A 23,814-nucleotide genomic window follows, 5' to 3' on the forward strand; every position below is an offset into this window, starting at 1 on the left:
TGTCAGATTTAAATCTGGAGGAGCTCCAAAGGCAAAGGCAGTACTCTCTGCTCAGTCACTGTCCTGCACATGGGGATTTTAAGAATCAGCAGAGGTTGGGTATAGGACACGTGAACTAGCTCACCTGTGGCATGGTACTGGAGGAAGGGCGTCCGACACAGCAAAAAGTGGCAAGACGACACCGGCTACAATTTTAAAAAGCTAAGCGTGGGCCGGCATGCCCGCCTGAAACAGCTGAGAGCACCTGAGGGGGTATCCTGCACTCACAAGGTTTGCACAGGCCTCCACCAGGCACTCACGGCGAAATTGGGGGAGAGGCAGGAGGCGTGACAGAACTCTGGTACAAACAAAGCAAGACACAGAGCAAAAAATTATGGGCGCAAGCAGCAGTCCAAATTTTAGCTGGACAAAAATTCAAGATGGCTTCCATTAAAACCAAAAAAGACCAAAAAAAAAAAAAAAAATACCACCTTACTGAAAGTCATAAAGGGAGAAGCCAGAATTCTCCAGTCTGCCTATTCTTCATGTAAGTCTCATTATTTTCATTATGAAAGCAAGCAAGAATAAGGAATACTTTATTCATTAAGCATTTGCATCTAGTCATGGGCATAATCTGAGTTAAATGTTTCACTGAACACGCATACCATGTTTTGCATCAGGAGAGAGGGAAAACATTAACACTGGCGAAGACTCCTATCACTGTCGAAACAGTTTGTTTGCAATGTTCTTACAAACGAATTTCAAATCAGTACATTTTCAACCCTGTTTCAAGCAAGCGGGGGAGGGTGGGGGTTAACTCTTGTCTCCCAACCTTGCTGTGGGCTAGACTGAGTGTCTTGTTTTCAAAGAACAGAGTATAAACTAGGGAAAAATATTAATAATGCTATGTTGGTAATCAAGATTATATCATGAGTGATATCTCACCGATGGTATATATCCCTGGTATGATGTGAGGAGAATACCATTTCATCTCTGTGGGAATCTTCTTCCAAACCCACAATCCCAGTCTAATCATGGGGAAAAAAACCAAAAAACCTCAAGTGGAAGAACATTTTACAAAATACTTGGCTAGGACTCCTCGAGATTGTCACGGTCATGGGAAATAAGGAAAAACTGAGAAAATGTCCCAACTAGAAAAGACTAATAAGACATGATGATTTAATGTAATGTGGTATCCTGGATGGGATCCTGGAACAGAAAAAGGAGATCAGTGGAAAAATGGGTGGAATCCAAATGAAGCCTGGAGCTTAGCTTGTAGTGATGTATCAGCGCTGTTTTCCCAGGTTTGACAAGGTAAGAAGCTAACCTCAGAGGAAAATGGATGAGGGATATACATTATATCTCATATTATCTTTGACACTTTTCTGTAAATCGAGGGATTATTTTCAAAAGTTTATAAAACAAAGTATTTTTTAAAACCCCACAAAAGACTTCTGATATACTGCAGTGAATGGAACCCAGTTTTGCTTGTAAGACACTCTTGCCAAAAATGCATAGTCTGGGTCCAATCAGGGTATACACCAGACAAACTCAAGCTAAGGGACACTCTACAAAATAATTGCATGCTTCAAGAATGATAAAAAATTCTGATAGATTGTTCCAGATCGAAAGAGACTAAAGAACCATGACAATTACATGTAATATATGATCTTGGATTGGGTCTTGGGTCTGAAAAAGTAAATGCTACATAGTTCATGCATGGGACAAGTAGTGACATTTGAATAAAATTGGGATATAAGAATCATGAAAAAAATAAAAAATAAAAACCCCACAAAAGTAATATGTCTAGGAAGAGGAGACCAAGGGAGTTTCTCTGCCCTGTCCCTGGTATCCACGAGCACATAAACCCTCATGTACTTGTCTTGTTCCTGCTGCTGGAATGGAACACTCCATGTGAATGAAGCTCACTGCTCTGAAGTGAACTCATAGACTGCTTATCCCCTCATACCACAGCACAAGAAAACTCTTTCCTGTTGTCCAAAAAGCACAGAGGTAAAAGACACTTTCAGTGTTTTCAGCAACACGCCACAGACATCTCACCACCATCCCAGATGGGTGCAGTTATTTCAGTTTCAGGCTGTGAAAGGCAAATATATCAATTTCTCCATTTTTAAGTTTCCATTTTTTGACCTTTAAGACAAAATTTTGAGAGCTTCAATCTGTATTTCAAGTGAGTGGTACTGAGCACCCTTCAACAGTTACATGATCAGTTGATCACTCAGATGGACACTGTGAAGGCTTGTGGTATGACACTTATATATAGTTTTTGATTATTTTTAGAACAGTGTTTAACTTATTCACATAATGGGCCCCTAAAGAAAGACCAGAAGCATAAACCCCACAAAATTCAAACTTTAACAAAATATGGTAGAATATAAAAATGACTAATTCTACAGGCTTATACCCAAATAATTATACCTATGAACATCATTGTCATCTGGTCAAATTTCTTATGTAACAAACCAAAATATCTCCGGTATTTCAGTAAAAAATGTTAAAAGAAACAATATACAGAGGATTTTATCCTGATTATCACATCTGCCATGCGAAACTGTAGAAAAGTGCTTGCAAATAGAATCCTGGAACAGTCTTTCATATCTTATCACTCAAAACCAAACAGGAACAAAGATATTTTCCTAAAGGTCAAAATTCAAGAATTCCCAACATCCAGACAGGAAAACTGTTTTCTGACTATTTTTGATGGCTTAACACATAAGAAATACAATAAACGCTAAAAATTCTCAACAAATAATTTTCTTATAGTATAAATATTTCCAAGAATTATCCTAAAATGACTTTACAATATCATCTTTAATAGGATGCTAATCTGTTCATAATTTTTCACAGAAAATCATATCCTATACCATATAAAAATGAAAAAATAATTTTCAAAATTTCTATGAGAGAATCACAACATCATATCACTTAGAAAAGCATTTGTTGCTGCTCAGTTGGTAAGTCATGTCAGACTCCCTGTGATCCCCATGGACTGAGTTCCCAAGGAAAGGGTTTACAAATACACAGGAGGTTATGAAACATTCAGCAAGTTCAATTATTTGGATTTATAGATGGAAAAAATTAACATCCAACGTTTATTCAAATTTCTGTAGAGTTTGGAAGAAAAGAGACAGTGTTAGAGCAAGAACCAACTTCTCTTTGTTCCTCACAATCTTCCCACAAATAACTTCTTTAAGAAACTGTGGCCTTCATCTGGTGCCCAACCATCAACAGTATCCTCACTGCTAAGCAAAGTGGGTCAGAAAGTGCTCCATCCTTGGACTTCTCTGTGTGTAGGAATTAGATTTAAAGGTAACTATTTAAGCACATCATCAACATCAAAACACAAGGCTTAGCAATTACACACTCATACCAGTGGTTATCCCAAGGATTCTCACTGAACCCCAGATGCCAAACACAGCCCCGTTATTCTCACCATTGGAAGAAAGCTAAAAACTTAAGAGTTCAGAATGATCTTTAAAATCAAAAGTAGAATAGAAATTATCAGAAAAAAGCAGAGAGGTACAGAGGATCTCTAATGGAAAATTCAGCCAAATCATATTTGGGAAAAGCTATCTTGCTACTTTGCTCTCCTCTCACCTCAGCACCACCTTCCAGATCCCTCCCAAAAGCTAGTTCTTAAGTTATATGACATTTATGATTTAAACTGTTAGCTCAGCTGGTAACGAATCTTCCTGCAATGCAGAAGACCCAGGTTTGATTCTTGGATTGGGAAGATCCACTGGATAAGGATAGGCTACCCATTCCGGTATTCTTGGGCTTCCCTGGTGGCTCAGCTGGTCAAGAATCTGCCTGCAATGAGGGAGACCTGGGTTTGATCCCTGGGTTGGGAAGTCTCCCTGGAGAAGGGAAAGGCTACCCACTCCGGTATTCTGGCCTGGACAATTCCATGGACTGTAAAGTCCATGGGGTCACAAAGAGTTGGACATGACTGAGTGACTTTCACTTTCTCTCACTTTGTAATTACAGGTCTGAAATCTGATTATTATTATAATCATCATCTTTACCACCATCTTTACCATCATCTTTACTAACACTTGCACAGCATTTTTTGAAAGTAAATTTCAAATTTCTGATAGCTAGGGTATAAATGGCCTTTTGGAACAGTGTCTATTTGTAATTTCCTTTCACAAAACGTTTTTCTAAGCGAAAGCAAAAAATACATATTTAACTGACTGTATGACTGTATGACTTGTATTCTTTGTAAAATAATAACTGGCAAGTAATTAACAAATAAATTAAGTGATGAAAACGTTAAAATATGCAAAACCATAACAGAGATGACAACTATGTTTTAACAGTTCATTCACACATTTATTAATTTATTCAACAGTCATTTATTGAACACTTAGTAAGGATAAAAGAAAAAGATGAATGTTCACTACTTTTAAGGATACTAGAGAGCAGCAAAGAGAGATTCCCGAGTGTCCCTTGGACAGCAAGAAGATCAGACCAGACAATTCTAAAGGAAATCAACCCTGAATTGGAAGGATTGATGCTGAGGCTCCAATACTTCAGCCACCTGATGAGAAGAGCCAACTCACTGGAAAAGATCTTGATGCTGGGCAAGACTGGAGAGCACGAGGAGAAGGGGGTGGTGACGGGATGAGATGGTTGGATGGCATCACTGACTCAACGGACATGAGTCTGAGCAAACTCTGGGACGATGGTGAAGGACATCGAAGCCTGACGTGTTACAGTCCATGGTGTCACAAAGGGTCAGACATGACTTAGCAACTGCACAACAACCACAAAAGAGAGACGGGGGCTTCCCTGGTGACTCAGTGGCAAAGAAGCTGCCTGCCAATGCAGGAGATGCGAGTTCGATCCCTGGGTTGGGAAGAACCCCTGGAGAAGGATATGGCAACCCACTCCAGTATTCTGACCTGGAAAATCCCATGGACCGAGGAGCCTGCAGGCTACAGTCTACGGGGTCGCAAAGAGTTGGACATGACTGCAAGACTAAACAACAACAAAGAGACAAAGATCTGGGAGCCAGCAAGTTCAAAGAACAGTGGTGGGGTTATCACTGGGGAGAAGGAGCCATCGAGGAGACAGGGCGGGGGACACAGAACTATGTGGGATAGGATACGTGTTGGGAAAAACCTCAGCGAGGGGAGACCCTGGAGCTGAAGTTTGAAAGATAAGTTGGCCCTCATAGATAATGAAGATGGGATACATGTAGGGTGGGGGTAGGACGCTGATTTTTCAAGCTGATCCACTGAAGTACTGCGTAGAGTTCTATGACGTACATTGGCAAACAGTAAGTAAGCAGTCGAGTAAGGCTAGATTTTGCAGGAGTGAGGTCCAGCAACCTCCAAGGTTTAGCTACGGCTAAGAAACATAACTGGATCCATACTTCACTGTTTATGGACACAAACCTTTTTCAGAATTTAAAGGTAACTTCAACAACAACCACAACAAAACTCAATAGCTCAAGTGAACTGAGCACTTATTATGAGTCAGGCATTTTACATACATTTCTCATTTAATATTATAGTCTTGAATAGGAACGACTGTTTCTGAACATAGAACTTTTTCAGCATTTAAAGGTAACAAAAACAAAACTAGCAGCCGTGGTGTATTTATTATTATTTATGACCAACCTAGACAGTATATTAAAAAGCAGAGACATTACTTTGGCAACAAAGGTGTGTCTAGTCAAGGCTATGGTTTTTCCAGTGGTCATGTATGGATGTGAGAGTTGGACTGTGAAGAAAGCTGAGTGCCAAAGGATTGATGCTTTTGAACTGTGGTGTTGGAGAAGACTCTTGAGAGTCCCTTGGACTGCAAGGAGATCCAACAAGTCCATTCTAAAGGAGATCAGTCCTGGGTGTTCAGAAGCTGAAACTCCAGTACTTTGGCCACCTCATGTGAAGAGTTAACTCATTGGAAAAGACTCTGATGCTGGGAGGGATTGGGGGCAGGAGGAGAAGGGGACGACAGAGGATGAGATGGCTGGATGGCATCACCAACTCGACGGACATGAGTTTGGGTGAACTCTGGGAGTTGGTGATGGACAGGGAGGCCTGGCGTGCTGCAATTCATGGGGTCGCAAAGTGTTGGACACGACTGAGTGACTGAACTGAACTGAACTGAACTGAACTGATGGATTAGGTACTTGACATACATTTGTTATTTATGTTCACAAAACCCTAGGAATAGGAATTATTTCTATCCAGATAATGATGACTAGGTAATCTGCCCCCTAAGCACACAAGTAAGTAGCAGGATGGATTTCAGTCGCAGTTCAAATTAAACCTGTACCCTTGGGACCCTCTCTTTGAATAACAACTTTTAAAAAGCACATATGTCTGTACCGTTATTATCTTCTTCTCACTCAGATCACACAACCGTGGGGAGACTGTATAAGATAATTTCCTTTGATTCCATATCTTCTTTTAGCTACCACTTCCTCTTTCCATTCCACAGCAAAACCAATAAAAAGCTGCCTACACTGGTCATATCCATTTTCTCTCTTCCTATTCTCCTCCCATAGTAGTTCTCTTTCTGAAGAAACCCGGAATCTGTTCTGGACAATGTTGGCTATGGCCTCCCTATTGCTAATTCAATGGTCCAACTGTCCTCATATCACTCCACAGTTTTTCTTAGCTCCTGGACACTATTCTCCCTATTTTTGTTGTTTTCCTTTTCTTATTACCTTATCTACCCTGCTTCTCAGCTCCTCTTCTCCTTCAGGAACTCTAAATGTTGGACTGTCCCTTGCTCACCCCTGCATTTCCTGCTTCCTTTTATGAAGTTTAATGCCATCTATATGGTGATAATCAATACATTTTTATATTTAATCCTGAGCTCCAACTATTTGTTCAACTGTCCATTCATCGTTTCCAGGACATCAAATGGGTATCTTCAACTTAACAGAACTTAAAATAACTCTTCACTCCTCATGTTTTATCCATTTAATAACAGTTCTCAATGAAAGAAAAAACCTTAGCACAGAAAGATACTATAGGCTTCCCCGTGGCTAAAGAGGTTATGTAGTACTGCATGTATTTAATCAATATGCAATATGAATAGCTAAGACCCCAAAGCCTTGTTTAGATATATATGTTTCTAAGGTGTATTCTTCTCTATGGGACTTGGGTGCATATCATGATATTCTCGGTAATCACTTTGCTTACTGTGTTACAGAAGTTGAAATTTTTAAAAAAGTGAAAGTGAAGTCACTCGGTCGTGTCCGACTCTTTGCGACCCCATGGACTGTAGCCCACCAGGCTTCTCCATCCATGGAATTTTCCAGGCAAGAGTACTAAAGTCAGTTGCCATTTCCTTCTCCAGGGGATCTTCCTGACCCAGGGATTAAACCCGGGTCTCCTGCATTACAGGCAGACGCTTTATCATCTGGGCTACCAGGAAGATTAGCCTCAGTTAAAGAGAGAATTAGAAGTAAGACCAGAAGAAAACTAACAGATAACAGAAAATACTGAAAAGAAGAAACATAAAGAATCAGTAAAAGCATCTCCTAAAATACATATAACTGAAATTTCAAAAAAGAGCAGAAGCAGTATTTTTAGAGACCATAATTAGAAATTTCCAAAAATTGATGGTGTTAAGTATACATTTGAGAAACCCTGAAAGTCCCAAGGGTGTAAAGAAAAACTACATAAAGGTACACCATAATAAAAGGCTAAAATCCAAAGATGAATTTTTTCCAGTAGTCTAAGCAAAACAGATTTTGCCTGGAGAATCCCAGGGATGGGGGAGCCTAGTGGGCTGCCATCTATGGGGTCGCATAGAGTTGGACACGACTGAAGCGACTTAGCAGCAGATTAGAACAACCCAACAGAAACAGTAGAAACTAGAAGGTAGTTCAGAAAATAACCAACATCTTACATTTCTATTCCTAGAGAAAATATCCTTCAAAAAGATAAAATAAAAACATTCAGAGAACAAACACAAAATACATAAAGTACTATTTTTACATTTCAGCTGAATTAAACAACCATATCTATTCATCACAACTTAAAACCCACGCAGAGTAATTACTCAACAATGGCCATGAAGATATTGTCTTTTCTTAAAAAGTGCCTGGTATAAATAAGAAACAAAGAAATTGGCAAGAAAATGAATAATCATATAGATGTAAATTGTCAAATCTGGATAGTTAAGCAAAATCATGTGAGTAAAAAAAAAATACTGGTGATTTGGTAAGCTGTCTCTTTTTTCTCTTTTTAGAAAAAGGTTATTTGTCTCTGACTTTTGATAAGAATAAACACACAGCTGAGTCAATTTTGAAAAGGACTAAGAATAAAAATCAATAAAGCTACAAAAATGTCACATGATATTGTATATTTAAAAAAATACTACTGATCCCAAAAGAATGGCTTAAGAAGCAGTCTTTGTGTAAATGCCCAACACTGCTAGTTAATAAGTACATAAAATGATTTTCCTTCTAAAAATGCACACATCACTTAGATTGATTAACTAAAGCTACTGAAGGATTTGTCTTTGGAACGTCTGAATGCAAGTGTTCATGCCAAGGTGTCATTCCATTCTTGCATTAGCACAAGGGATCAAATAAATGGAATTCCCCAATCCCCATCCACGTCTCAATAAGTCACCAACTGTTGGAAAACAACAGAAATTCACTCCCTCCTGGAAATGAATCAGAAGGCAGAGCATGATTTGGCAGCCAGCATATAATTCAGCAGAGCTTCGTATAAAAAGCATAAAGTTCAAAAGGACCCAAAAGAAACTTGGAAGTAGTGGACTGGTTTTCCTCTTCCTGGAATCACTGTCGACAGCACCTGTGAAATTCTGACTGTGTGGCACTGAAGAGCACACCAGGATAACAAAGGAGTGACTTTTAAAGAGCAGCCAACAACAAGCACTCAGGGACCCTTTCAGCAAATACAGGTAGGAGGAATGCAAATGGATGATACCAATAATGTGATCCAATGGAAAGCAGGGCTTGAACACGCGGCTATTGAAACATTTCTCACAGGAGACAATAAAATGTATTTACAGAAAATATAACACTTTTTTTTCTGGATCTCGTAAGACTGCTGTTCATGACTTTCTGTCTTCATTCAGCAGTCGTTAAACGAAAAGCAAACCATTTCCAAACTCAGTATTTTTCTTTCTTCATGGGAAGAGACACTGGAATAGGCAATTTAAGCAGGAGGAACACATCCACGCAGATGTACAGAACAAACGTGAGAGCTAGTGTCTGAAATTTCATGTATCTTCAAATGAGGTATCATCTTTAAGGGACTCCCAGATCCTCTGTAATCTTTTGTACTCACTTTAGTAATACTAAAAACCTCCCAACAGTAAGAGAAAATCAGCATGGTTAACTAGTTTATCATGCAATAAAAATGGCAATAGAGCAATCTGTCCTTATCACAGCTATCAACACTACAAAGTTATTGGGAGTTCAGAGGGACCACATTGTTCTTAACTCAAGGTGTTAACATGTGATGCTTTTTTCTCTCTAGAAATGAGAAAAGTCAAACAGAAGATGGGCAAACTGACAAGTACAAAAAAATATATAATTGAAATATATGCTGTTCATTTTTCTGAATGTTCTTGTAATATTTATATGGCATTTTGCTTCTGTACTTTAAGAATGCTTTTAGTGTCTACAAGACGTACAACTCAAGGATCTAAGGCTTTCAGAAGGAGCCTTAATAGGATGGGTCAGGTCAGCTACTGACCTTTATGATCTATAATTTCCCTCTTAAAGCCTCTGAAATGTGCCTCTCATCTCTGCACCCTTGCTCACTTCAACATTCTAATTCTATTTGACTCTTTATTTGTTTAAAACTGAGCCCTAACAAGAGGAGGATAGGGAGATACCCTCTCTTGTGGTTTACTGTGCTTTTTTGTGTGGTGGTGATCTACTGAAAAAGAAGAACTCAAAACACTTGCAATTTCACATATACTTTATTTCCCTCTGGAGTCAAATCTCTGCAATAATTAACGTCAGTATTTTTCGAATTTAAAAAACTATTTAGCTTTAAGACTGACGCTGGGTTTTGACAGACAGCTTTTTCAACAGTTTCAACTCTTTGAACCTGTCCCCACAGTTCACTGCCACAGTCTGGGCTTCCAAGATAGCAGTGGCTAACAGACTAAAATGAGTGTGGATGCCCATAGAAGTTGCTTGTCTAGGGTTCCCCTACACAAGGTACACTAACAACTGCCTGGTCTCAGACCACTGACACTTATACAGAAACTTAAAGCACTGCAATTGATTCAAAAGATGGGATGGGGGGGATCTTCATTCTTAGACCAACTGAAGTAAGAAACCACGAGACAAAGGGAAAGGAGGTAAAATACCTGGGGTACAAATCAAGTTTCACTTTGTTTTCCCCTTCTCACCCTAAACAGTTCAGGTAATTGCAGCCCAAGGTTAATCTCCTCCCTCCCCTGTCTTGTTTGGCTAGAGGAGAAGTGATATGATGGAGTGAGTATAGTTAGGCAAAGACAAAAACACAAAACAAAGCAAAATAATAAGGTGTAATGAGGAGAGAGGAGCAGTCCTTCTTCCTAAGGAGTAAGTGGTTCCTCCATGGACCAGGGGCTAGATGCAGATTCGGGTCCTTAAAACACAAGGAACTGTGTTGTGACTGGAGAGTAAGGTGGGGTGAGGACTGGAAGCACAGTCAGTCATCTAAGCTTAATTATCTTCATATCCATAGTTATCTTTGATAATTTCAAATGCAGTTTTTACTCAAGATATACTGAATGTCAGAAGCAAATAAGAAAGGGTCATTAGAATATTTTTAGTGTCATCCCTCCTGACTCCCCTCACACCTCCCAAGTTGATTAAATCCATCTCTCAAGGCAACTTAAATTACCCTGCCTCCAGGAAGGATACCTCGTGTTCTCCTCATCATCCCCAATTAGGAACCTGTAATTCCCCCACCCCGTCCCTTACTTTATCCACAGCGTCTTTCTGACAGGTTCCTTTCTACTTAGTATAGTCTGTCAGTATTAATTTTAATACTTTGGGGATAAAAAGCAGAAAGCACATAATACTTCTTTCCAAATACTCAAAGCTCATTAATTCTGTCAGAAATTTAGAGGGACAGGGACCAAGGAAAACACTGCAGAAAGTAAATGTGAAACAGGAAAACAAGAGGCAAATGGGAAACATTCTTTATTTATTCTTCCCCCAAATAAAGGATGACGGGGACTAGGAGGCCAATAATATTATTTTTTCAAAGTAAAGAAATATTATTGACCTTAATATAACTTTAAGAATTTTATGCAATGGTATAATCAGAAATGGATTTTTGACTACTAGCATAATATTTCATTACAGGAGATAGCTCATTACTGAACGTGATTTAAATCAATGTAATTTTTCCCAGACTATTCCCAACCCTAAATGCCTTTAATTGCTTATTTTAGTTTCTTGCATATTCCTCCAGTTTTTTGTTTTTAAAACCACCCTCCACTTCTGTTTATACAAAAGATAGCATAAAATGTATGTAATTCTGTACCTGGCTTTTAAAAAACTTATATATCCTAGAAATCCTTCCAACTGAACACATGCAGAACATTTTCCTTCTTTCCTTCCTTCCCCACCTATTTTTTTTTTTTTAAAGGAGAAGTGTATTATTTCTCTGTGTGGATACACTATAGCTTATTTAACCATTCCCTTCTAGATAGATAGAAGCCTTGCTTCTAATCTTTCGCTTTTATGACCAATGTTATAATGGATAACCTCATTCATGTGTCCTTTCATTGATGTGTAGAATACTGGCAGGAAAATACATCTGCAATCCTCGACTGACTCAAAATCATTTTAAACTGTTCACTTTAGGCTCTAAAGGACATTCAAACTTCTTTAACTGGACCTAACATATTACATTATTTAATCCCCAAATATGGTCTTGGCAAAGACTAATTTACACTAGTCTTTTAGATGACCTAGCAAGCGGCACTGATTTCCAGAAGAGGTGTCTGTGCTGATGAGAGGCAAGAACTATAAAATGAAACTACTATAAAGTGCTAAATGAAAGATTTTTCTCTCTCTCAGATTGTCCCAGATTGTATGGAAACTTGAAGTTAGGAAACTGCACATATGCAACCGTCAAGACTGTATGTTTCCTGTAACACTGAAGTTTGCATGTTAAATAATTGTAGTCTTAACTATCCAAATGGAGAAATATTTCAGGGCCATATTGCATTCAGTTGGCCACATATAAAGTCTATATATTCCCTACCTAAATAAAGTTCTATTCTATCATAAGGGCCTCATTTTAAATATGTACAGGGAGTAAAAAAACAAAACAGATAAAGAATGATGTGATTTTAAGCCCCCCCCCTTTTAGTCCTGACTTTCTATTTTTATCTCATAAAGAAATATTATATTCTCAAAACAATTCAGTATTTTTCCTCATTTATAGGATGTTATAGCCCAGTCAAGAAATGTAACAAGATGCCTCTGCTAAGAAATACTACCTATTTATTAATTCTGATTTAATAAAGCATATAAATATTGCTTTATTTTTTGTTTCATGGCTGAAATAAAACAGAACAAATAAGGAATTATTTAATCCCACCAACAAAACATCCCAAATACTTCTCAAGGAGGCTCTCGCCAATTCATAATTAAATTAACCTGTAAGTTTACCAAATAAACACGATGAACAGGGTACTTTTAAATGGTTATAACAGTACCTCACTGTTCTGGCACTTTTTTAAAAAGCAAATACAAGGTCTTCTGTATTTTGTTAATCAACATTTTGCTGGAAAACTTAAAAATAAGGTTTACAGAAAAATTCCGAAACATCAGTCAGATCACCTGTAGCAAGGAGTACAGCATGTCTGGGTGAATCTATTGGCTGAGTTCAGGGAAGAAAACAGGTCATAAATATGCCTGCCCTGTGAGGAGACTGGGTCACCATGGACAGTGTTAGGATATAGGAATGGGAAGAGATTCAAAGCCTCAGTGACAGGAACTTCAGATATTTTGCTGCTCTGTTTAAGTAGTAAATGTATTTATTTACCAACTACTTTAAAATTTCACATACTGTTAACACTATCACGTGGTAATCAAAAATAAAATTATTAGAATATTATAGTATTACTATTCCAAGGGGGGAAATACATTGCAAATCAATGTACTGACCTTAGACCCATGCTTTAACATCTTTTTGGTCAATCACTTCAAATATATAAACACTTACACATATAAGTCACTTCAAATGCATAAACAAAATAAACCTAGAAATATTCCCTTTAGAGACATGTATTGCCCATCCTGATTTACAAGATTCACCCTGCACTTTCTGAGTGCCGTAAACATAACTTTACACTAAAATGGTCCTTGGAAACTCTCTGGTATTTAATAAGCTTTAGTCTGAGGGACTTCCCTGGAGGCTTTGATGGTAAAGAATCTTCCTGCAATGCAGGGGACCTGGGTTCAATCCCTGGGTCAGGAAGATCCTCTGGAAAAGAGAATGGCTGCTGACTCCAGTATTGTTGCCTGGAGAAGTCCACGGGCAGAGGAGTCTGCCAGGCTACAGTCCATGGGGTCGCAAAGAGTCAGACATGACTGAGTGACTACCACTTTCACTTTTTTTTTCCATTGTCACCCTGAAGGTTACTTTGCCAAACTGCATTTCTAGGCGTGTATTTTTCACAAGGTCTCACAAAGAAGGTGAAAAAATAATCCTGTCAAGATCAAATCTTTCACTTACCAAAGCTTAACAGCCTTCAAATGACAGGAACTATTCAGGTCATTGCATGAAATGTAAGAAATAAAAATGACCAAAACAATAAGAAAATTACTAGGTTGAACTACCGATATTTCACTGTTTTTGATATATAAAAATGGTAATTTCATGTGGTTCAACTTAATATATTCCTGAATCATGAACAGAAAGAATGGTGTTTATAACCAAAACTTAATTTGAGGAGACTTAAAAGAAACTGGAACAAAATGTTTTACAACTTAAAATTTAAATGAAGACATGGAATATTTTTGTTTCATTTTGGACTCTAGCTGAACACAGACTCTACAAAACACTGTTTAAATATAAAGTGAATGTACTCATCTGACGAGAGGTATTCTTTCTTTAACAGATGTAAAATCACCTTCAAGGTATTTGTGAAACTTTCAGAGCTGAGATCTGTTTATATTCTGTGCCAGAATACAATTTTAAAATATACTGGCTTTTTAAATGTCTTATCAAAATACAACATTTTATAAATTACAGCTATAATCATACAAGGTCATAATTTTTAAAAGTTTTTAAGAAAATTCTAACTAGCTTGACTATTCAAGATTAACTTATTTACACGTTTATATATCCATGTATGTGTGCATATGTGTAAAGGCATATACATATTTATATACCCGACATTTTATAAAATGTTATACACTAAGCTATTTCAAGGGATTAAGATTTCCTTCCTTTTCCAAAAGCAATGTAATTCAGCCATCTAGTGGTAAAGTATAAAGCAATCACCCTCTATGTTTTATTATGCTATGAAAATAAGACTAGCAGTATGGAGGGGGATTATAGGTTATTTAGATTTGCCGTTTTTCCCCCTCTGGTGAGACCACATAGCCTAACCAAGAAGTCAGAAGCACTTTCTTTGTGGATCTTTAAAATGTATGTTTAAATATCAACATGGCAAAGCATCAGTTTTTATTTTTTATTGTACTGTAATGAGCTATACCATTTAAAACATTCTACCAAAAATTGATTACTTTGACAAATAAACAGATTTGACTCTAAATTTGCTGACACAAGCCTTAAAGCTACAGGAGATACAGTCCTTTGGGAATAGGATATATATATAAGTCACAGGAAATACAGTAAGTGCTAATGTAAGGCTCTATAGGAGCAGAGAGAGAAATGATTTTAAGCTTGGCCACAGTTTCCTTGAGGAGAGGTTGTTGGAGCTAAATTTTGGAGGCTAAAAAAAGAGAATTCACTTGATGGGCACATGTGGCATCAGCATCCTCTTCATCCTCTCGGCTCCATGTCCTCCTTCATGTCTTCAATTTCCACCTACAGTCGGGTTCCTTCTAAGGCCATTATCTCCATATCAGATCTATCTCTGGAATGCCATTCACACAATCAAATGAATAACTGAAGCCCAATAGATACTTCCAACCCTACATGTTCAAAGATAAAATGATCATCTTTGAAAGCTTTGCTCATTTTCTCATACTCCAAATCTTAATGGATGGAGTCACAAACCTTTAAGTGTACAAGTCAAAAAGCTCAAAGTCATTCCTTCACTCCCACTATCCCTATCAAATGGAATGTAAGATCCTGTAGATTCTACCTCCTTACTATATTCTGTAAATATCTCATTTCTGTATCCTCTGAGACTCCTCAGTTTTGTTTCATAACATCCTTTATCAGGATGATTACAACAACCTTCAGATTCCTAACTCTCTGTACCTAGTAAATTTCCAAAAGGATGTTGGAAATGTGAGTCTGAAGAAGAGGCCAGGTGTCTTACGTAGAGACCAGAAAAGGGAGAATAAGCCTGTGAATAAATGGTGAAGTTATGGCAATGGCTGTGGCCATCCAGGTAGGCCCTGCAGTATAGACAGGACTACACACAGACTCTTTAGGAATCTCAACATTCATGGGAGGAGCAAAGAATAAGAAAGAAATCACGGAATACGGTAAAGAAGAAATTCAGAGTTGATAGGGGACCAGGGAAAGAGGAAGGAAGAAAGCCAATCGGACAGAGTTTTGAGAGTGATTTATACAAAGTCAGACGTTTAGAAGAATGGCAGTATTATACTGAAAATACATCACTGGACTTGGGAAGTGGGACTTTCTGGCTGCTTTATTAAGAACAGTAGAATGGTGCCAAGAACTGTACGCGTTGCAAAAGGAAAGAGGCAAGTCTAGAACAATTACCTAATAAGTATGGCTGTGAAAGGAGAGAAGGAAAGAGAAGAGAAGGAACTGTAGGCTATAGGAAGGTTCCTCTTATTTCACAGCATTCAAAGTCCTGAAAATATTAAGGGGCTTACATAAGTATGCAAAGAATAAATGTAAAACAAAAGTCCCATGTGAGATAGAAGGGGATGAACAGCGTATATAAGAGTTGGACTGCCCTGGAGAAAAGAGCAAGGCACCTCATTCTCTGACATGGTAGCATGGACAATTAACAGAAAAATTAAAGGTAGATGAAAGAGGAGCTAGAAAAGTTGTTACCTAACATTTTCTTTTACCTTTGAGAAATAATAACCCTTTGCCTCTTGCAAAGGGATCTATCTTACGGTGAAGAAGCAGGGGCCAGGATGAAAGATGGAAGTCGTAAAAGAAGTTGCATAGTCAACTGTTGTAACTTTAAGGTGATAAAACCCAAACCATTAACAGAAAAGAATCAAACAGCTCCTATATTTGCCAATCACATATGCCAATTTCGAATTCGGAATCTTCAAACTGGTTTAACATTCGCATTTCATAAGTTAACTGCACTGAAAGTTTAAGGAAGTAAAATGAAGACAGTGTTTCATTTTAAAAAAGGCTATGGAGTACAAACCTCACAAACTTATATCCTTCAAAATTTCCATTTCTCCTTCTCTTTTGTAAGGAATAGAGTACCAAAATAAACCAGGTCACTGTAACCCTGCATATCAGTCAGAGAAGTAGCTCAGTAAAATGAAATAGGTGTTTTCAATTAAGTTGGCATCAACTACTCCCCAAATAACATGTCCTTATTAAGCTTTAGAAGCCAAAATAAATGCCTTGATGCTCTAGAAACAAAAGAATTTTGATGAGACAAAATGATTAGATTATGAATGTTTCAACAATCAAGAAGAGCTGTTATTATTCACAGGCTACAGTGAACCATTTTGTTGCTGTTTATTATTATTATTAAAGTTTTACTTGCTGTGCTAAACTGGTATTTATTACCAAAAAAATAAAAAGGCCAGCGTTTATTCCTATTATAAATGGGAAGCAGAAATAAAAAGCAATGTTTTCTAACATTTATACTATCTATATATCTAACCGTAAATTTAACAACCTAATGCCACATTTTTCAATATTTACGTGTACAATTTTCCTGATAACACTGAATTCTAGAAGCATACCAAGAGGCCACATATAAATTATATACATTCCATGGCCCTATACTAACAAACTTAAACAAGGAACAGCATGAAAGAAAGGGTTTGGAAAAAGATGTCTTCTGCAAATAGAAATAATAAGCAAGTGGGGTCACAATACTCATGAGACGAAACAGACTTGAAAACAAAGGCTACGAAGAAAGATAAAGGAAGGACACTACATCAGTATATATAGAAAGAAAGAAACTTGCAGTGCTCAGTGTTTCAAGTGAATAAGTGAATGAATGAAGGGAATAAATCCCTGTTTTACAAGGCTCCTAATCACATGATAATTCTGGAGGGCACAAGCCAAAATCAATATACATTGAAAACATTTAGGATTTTCCTTCTTGTGTAACTTATTTTGAGAAAAAATTAGCCAGGAAAAATAGGCACTGTACAATAAAAGTGTATTTGCACGTATGATTGGGGTTTAAGATGGCTGACACACTCACTGAGAGGTGCACACTGAGAATCCTTCACTGCACAGGGGGAGGGAGAAGTGAGGAAGGCTGGTGCAGGCGCTGAGGGCAGTGGGAAGATGGGCAGGGCACTGCACAGGAGCAGAAAAGGGATGAGTAAGGGATGCAACTAGGAGATGCAAACCCGACTTCCTGTTCAAATTCAGAGATAAAGTCCAGAAATGAGAAGATTTTCATCAACAAAACATAACATTTTTAAATGCTGTAAGAAGTTGTCAAATGTCATCTTATAAAAAATCCTAAAACCACATATAACCTGAAATTATTTCTATTCATAAAGTTTAAACGCCAATTGTAGTACCTAAATCAATTTATATAATATTTAAATGTAAGCTCTGTATCCATTACACACAATTTTAAGTGTTTTGATATTTCCAAACTCTCCACATTTGATATTTACTACTTACAATATTCCAAGATTCTCCAGTTTGCCTGTTATCATACAATATGATGAGAATATATGACAGAGAGCTACAACAGCAAGCAACATGAATAAAAATAAGCTTATCAAATATTGCAAGATGGTGCCCCAAACTCTAAAAACTAGCTTTTAAATATCACTTTTACCCAGCTACTTCACTCCACACACACCACACCATTCTAAGACACCATCTTCTTAATGACCTCCCAGTGACCACTTATTCCCCAAAGTTCTGCATATTGTAGCCAGAGTAAAATTTAAAAAAACACATATTTAATAGGTCACTTTTCTGCAAAGATCCTTCAAGCCTTGGCCTCACGGCTTCTGTCGAAGGTCAGACTCTTCGACTGGGTCTGCACAAGTACAAGCTCTAGCTCCTGCGCTTTTGGTCTCTTCCTTCTTGGCCCACAAGCCTTCTTTCAGGTCCTGAACAGTAGTTTGGGGGCAATCCTCAAAGAGAGCTATCCTAGGAAATAAAAATCAAATGTTGTACTAACACAGTCACTTCTACCTACCTCTGAGGGGGATATCAGACTTTAGATAAAAAGCCATGAGTCTTAATTCTGATTCTTTGTGTAAATCAAATTCCTTCTCAATTTCCTCATCTCTAAAGGGCACTTGTCAAAAGGATCTCTAAGAATTTTCAAGCTCTCCAATTCTATAACTTTTTCACCACTTATTTTTATAGATATTGCAGCCTCAAGGGTTCTTTCCCAAAAATCTATACTGATTTGGTGTACTGAGATTAAATTCAACTATTTCCTTTTTAATTCAGTGACTGTACTAAGCAATGGGACTCTTGGAAAACAGCTCTCTCTAATTTCCAGTCCAGCCACCCTTTTCAACAGCTGTCTTTTGGTTCACCTTTGTTAAAAGCAATAGTGCTTATATATGTCACTATTCAAATAGCACTTTGTTTGGAGACTCCATCTCAGACTCACCTTATTTATCTTACTAGAGCAGAATAGGTCAGTGTTAATATTGGTAAGGAAATAACTTACAGGATTATAATCTTAAAATGTAAAGTCAGTCTAGTATAGAAACACACTGTCTACTCGATTTCCTGTCCTACAGAGTGGGAAGAAGCATAAGTGAGTATGCAGAAATGGCTTACAATGCTCTGAAACTGCACAGTGACAAAAACAGCTATTTATGCTATTAATTATGAAAAATTCTTAATTTAAAATTTTAGAAGTCACTGGGTAAAATTGTGTTGAATTTGCTAATAATATCACTTACAACTTCCAATTCTGACTCAAATGTGTAATTACCCTAAAATGGCCTGCCAGTAAAAAATATTTTGAGAACTTTGTTGGTTTGCTGTCCACCTGTGTTTATCCATGTGGCGCTAGTGGTAAAGAACCTGCCTGCCAACGTGGAAGACGTAAGAGATGTGGGTTTGATCCCTGAGTCAGGAAGATTCTCTCGAGAAGGGCATGGCAACCCACTCCAGTATTCTTGCCTGGAGAATCCCATGGACAGAGGAGCCTGGTGGGCTACAGTCAATTAGGGTCTGGAGGGTCGCAAAGAGTCAGACACGACTAAAGCAACTGAGCATGCATGCATGTGTTATCCATGGACTGTGCACCTTTCTTATAATAAAGAAAGAAAAATTCAAGGAACTTGTGAAAAAGACTGAAAATTCAAACGAGTAGGAAAGTCTGGGAAGAATGGTCAATTTCCATTATTTAAATTTTCACTATGTTCTAGTAACAAAAAGGATCATCAGCTCCTTCAAATAAACTGTAATAAATCAGTGTCAGGTAATACATATTTATCGAAGATATTTCTTTTGACTCGATTTTTATTTTCCCTTTTATGCTTCCAACTTGATTTACTTAACAGAAATGACTGCCTACAGAGGTAACCACTCAAAATGTGATTTTAAAAAGTACATTTATCTTCATAGTAACATTATTTTGCTCAGTTTTCCCACAGAGAAACACAAAAAGCCCCCAAAATTTACTTAATAATGACTCTGTTATAGGAAAACCATTTGACTTTTAGCCACTACTTCCTTAACAAATATATATATATATATATATACATGTACTCATTAATACTTCTACTAACATGTCCATATTTTAAGAGTACAATGAAAACTGATATTCACAATAATGATCCTAAGGCAATGTTTAAGATTCAGAAGAAAAGTTATGACCAACCTAGATAGCATATTGAAAAGCAGAGACATTACTTTGCCAACAAAGGTCCGTCTAGTCAAGGCTATGGTTTTTCCTGTGGTCATGTATAGATGTGAGAGTTGGACTGTGAAGAAAGCTGAGCACCGAAAAATTGATGCTTTTGAACTGTGGTGTTGGAGAAGACTCTTGAGAGTCCCTTGGACTGCAAGGAGATCCAACCAGTCCATTCTAAAGCAGATCAGCCCTGGGTGTCCTTTGGAAGGAATGATGCTAAAGCTGAAATTCCAGTACTCTGGCCATCTCATGTGAAGAGTTGACTCACTGGAAAAGACTCTGATGCTGGGAGAGATTGTGGGCAGGAGAAGAAGGGGACGACAGAGGATGAGATGGCTGGATGGCATCACTGACTTTATGGACATGAGTTTGAGTGAACTCTGGGAGATGGTGATGGACAGGGAGGCCTGGCATGCTGCAATCATGGGGTCGCAGGGAGTCGGACACGACTGAGCGACTGAACTGAACTAAATATTAGTAAAAAAAAAAATTAAGCTTTAGTATTATAGTTATTTACTACTGTATTCAAATACTCAAAAAAGCAGGAAATCTTTTTTTTTCCTGCTTTTTTGGAAGGCACGTATAGTAAACTCAGTGAAAACAAATCATACATTCTTTTTTCTCCTTTTTGTCTTTTTACAAGATTTGGAATAGATTAATGTGTTAAAACATTCAAAGGTAAAAATGGGCATACAATGGAAAGTCAGTCTTTCTTCCACACCATCCAGTTTCCCTCACAAAAGACAATCCCTCTCACAAGTTTTTTGGTCCATCTTACATAAAGTGTGTGACAGCTTGTGTTACATACACAGTTACATGTATTTTACAAAAGGACTGTTTTAATATATACTCTATACATTTTTTTTTCTACCAGCTGTATTCTGGAGGTCTTTTCAAATCAGTCTCTAATAAGGCAGCCCCACCTTTTTCAGTTCAGTTCAGTCCCGTCCAACTCTTTGCGACCCCATGAATTGCAGCACGCCAGGCCTCCCTGTCCATCACCATCTCCCAGAGTCAGTGATGCCATCCAGCCATCTCATCCTCTGTCGTCCCCTTCTCCTCCTGCCCCCAATCCCTTCCAGCATCAGAGTCTTTTCCAATGAATCAACTCTTCGCATGAGATGGCCAAAGTACTGGAATTTCAGCTTTAGCATCATTCCTTCCAAAGGACACCCAGGGCTGATCTGCTTTAGAATGGACTGGTTGGATCTCCTTGCAGTCCAAGGGACTCTCAAGAGTCTTCTCCAACACCACAGTTCAAAAGCATCAATTCTTCGGTGCTCAGCTTTCTTCCAACTCTCACATCCATACGTGACCACAGGAAAAACCATAGCCTTGACTAGACGGACCTTTGTTGGCAAAGTAATGTCTCTGCTTTTTAATATACTATCTAGGTTGGTCATAACTTTTCTTCCAAGGAGTAAGCATCTTTTAATTTCATGGCTGCAGTTACCATCTGCGGTGGTTTTGGAGCCCTACTTAATGTTCCACTACTCAGATGAATGAAACTGTAGCTAGTATTTATTAATGAATATTTGAGCAGTTTCCCTCTTTTGCTATATAAACAAAGGTATAATATATATAAATATATATACACACACACACACACACACACGGACACACACACACACTGACACATATATCCTCTGTACATATACAATTTTATCTGTAAGATAAACTTTCAGAGATGGAATTCTTGAGTAAATATGCACATTTAAAAATTTTAAAGTTTGTATTAATTTACACTTTCTGCAGCAGCTTCTGTTTGTAACTTATTATGAAAGAAATGGAATATCTTTGCACAAGTTTACAGTCATACTTCCTTTTCTGTTAATTGTTTATATCCTTTGTCTATTATTCAGTAAGGTTATTGTTTTTTAGTATGTTTTAGAAAAACTTTAATATTTTAAAGACTATTATTTCCTTGTCCATTAGATGAGCTGGAAACTTTACTCTTGGTTTGTCATTTGTCTTTAATTTTGCTTTTATTTTTCTTTATATGCAGAAAGTGAAGTCGCTCGGTCGTGTTCGACTCTTTGCGACTCCAAAGACTGTAACCTACCAGGCTCCTCCGTCCATGGGATTTTCCAGGCAAGAGCACTGGAGTGGGTTGCCTTTTCCTTCTCCAGAGGATCTTCCCGACCCAGGGATCGAGCCCAGGTCTCCCGCACTGTAGGCAGACGCTTTACCTTCTGAGCCACCAGGGAAGCCTCTTTTATGCAGAACATTTTTAAATGTTGTCAGATTTGTACATCTTTTCTTTAAAGGTTTCTTGGTTTGAGATTATACTTAGAAAGGTTTTCTGATCCCAAGATTTAAAAAAATACATATTTGTCTTACATTTTTTAACAGCAACTTAATGACTTCTTTTTAATGGTCAGAACTTTGATAATCTGGAATTTATTTTGGTGTTAGGCAGGGCACAACTTTATTTTTCAAAAAGCTACCCATGGGTTAAACAAAACTTCTAGAATAATCCATTTTCCACCGATGGAGAAGGGAATGGCCTTCAGTATTCCGGGCCGGAGAATTCCATGGACTCTATAGTCCATGGGGTCGCAAAGAGCCAGACACAACTGAGTGACTTTCACTTTCACAATCAGGAAGAATTACAGATCAGGAAGAATAAAAAACAGATCAGGAAGAAATCACAGTACATGGAAATATGCTGCTGTATCTAATTATAGGAAATTATAGGATGTAGATAATATAAATATTCTTCCTAGCCTTAATTCTTACTTGTTAATTCATTTATCTTTCCCCTCTCCCTGGTAATTCTTTCTTTCTTTAAGAAGAACATTTTCAAGTGGCCATCTGAGAATTTTCCTGGTTTCAACCCAAAGGGATTTCTTTTCCCATCTTGAGTGAAGTAATTCCAGTAATTTACTTAAGCCATATGCCTGCAGAGATATTCCTCTTCCCCTTTTATTTGAACTTGAAAGGTCAAAGTACGATCAAGTCCATTTTATAAGCTATCTAGAATTACAGGATGCCGCCACATAATCAAAAATGTTTTTCTACAGCCTGGATAACTTATTTGCTTTAATCCTTTTTAATCATATCCTGGCCTGGAATCTCAGAAAATTCACACTGCTTTTTATTAATACCTTAGGGACTCTCTGCCCCTAATCCTGTTCACTCACCTCAATTTCTATCTACCACAAAATATGAAGTTTTTCCTAATCAGCACTATATAACCATAACCAACAAGTTGGGCTGTGTGCCATGCGGCTGGCACCTCTGCTGCGTTAGGAGAAAAAGAAAGACTTCTCTCTTTTTCTGTGCTGCTCTCCAGAAACAAGTCAGGGAAGACTTCTGCCTGGGGGCAGTGTTCTGTGGAAAGTCTAGTGAGTGAAGCCTAGACTGCATACTAAATTAACATAATTGCAAAACAAAATTCTGGGCACCTGTTCACTGCTCTTAAATACTGTTGCATAAATGTTAAAAGAAGGTGAGAAAGTACCAAAAAAATCTATTTGGTCAGTTTGCAAATATAATTTTCCACTCATCCATGTAATAACTACTGGCAAATAACAGAATGAACTGCTAACAAAATATAAAGTGAGAAAACGAAACAAACCATTTTCACATTTGATTGCATAGAAAACACAGATCTGATCTTTAGATCTC

General features: G+C 37.7%; 2 protein-coding genes across 4 annotated transcripts in view; one reads left to right on the plus strand and one right to left on the minus strand.

Annotated features, from left to right (window-relative positions):
* Positions 1 to 23,814, minus strand: part of NT5DC1 (5'-nucleotidase domain containing 1) — a 116,569-nt gene that overhangs the window by 48,501 nt on the left and 44,254 nt on the right. The window lies entirely within an intron of this gene.
* The window catches only part of COL10A1 (collagen type X alpha 1 chain), a 75,586-nt gene that overhangs the window by 26,310 nt on the left and 25,462 nt on the right, over positions 1 to 23,814 (plus strand). The window contains exon 1 of one of the 2 annotated variants that reach the window (XM_042253292.2): positions 8,695 to 8,895. The exons of the other annotated variant lie outside the window; for it this stretch is intronic. The gene's annotated coding sequence lies outside the window, so the exon portion shown is untranslated. Of the gene's footprint in view, positions 1 to 8,694; positions 8,896 to 23,814 lie in introns of those variants that run through there. 2 annotated transcript variants of the gene reach the window in all.

The sequence above is a fragment of the Ovis aries genome, chromosome 8 (assembly GCF_016772045.2).
Source record: "Ovis aries strain OAR_USU_Benz2616 breed Rambouillet chromosome 8, ARS-UI_Ramb_v3.0, whole genome shotgun sequence".
In the NCBI taxonomy this organism is placed as follows: Eukaryota; Metazoa; Chordata; class Mammalia; order Artiodactyla; family Bovidae; genus Ovis; species Ovis aries.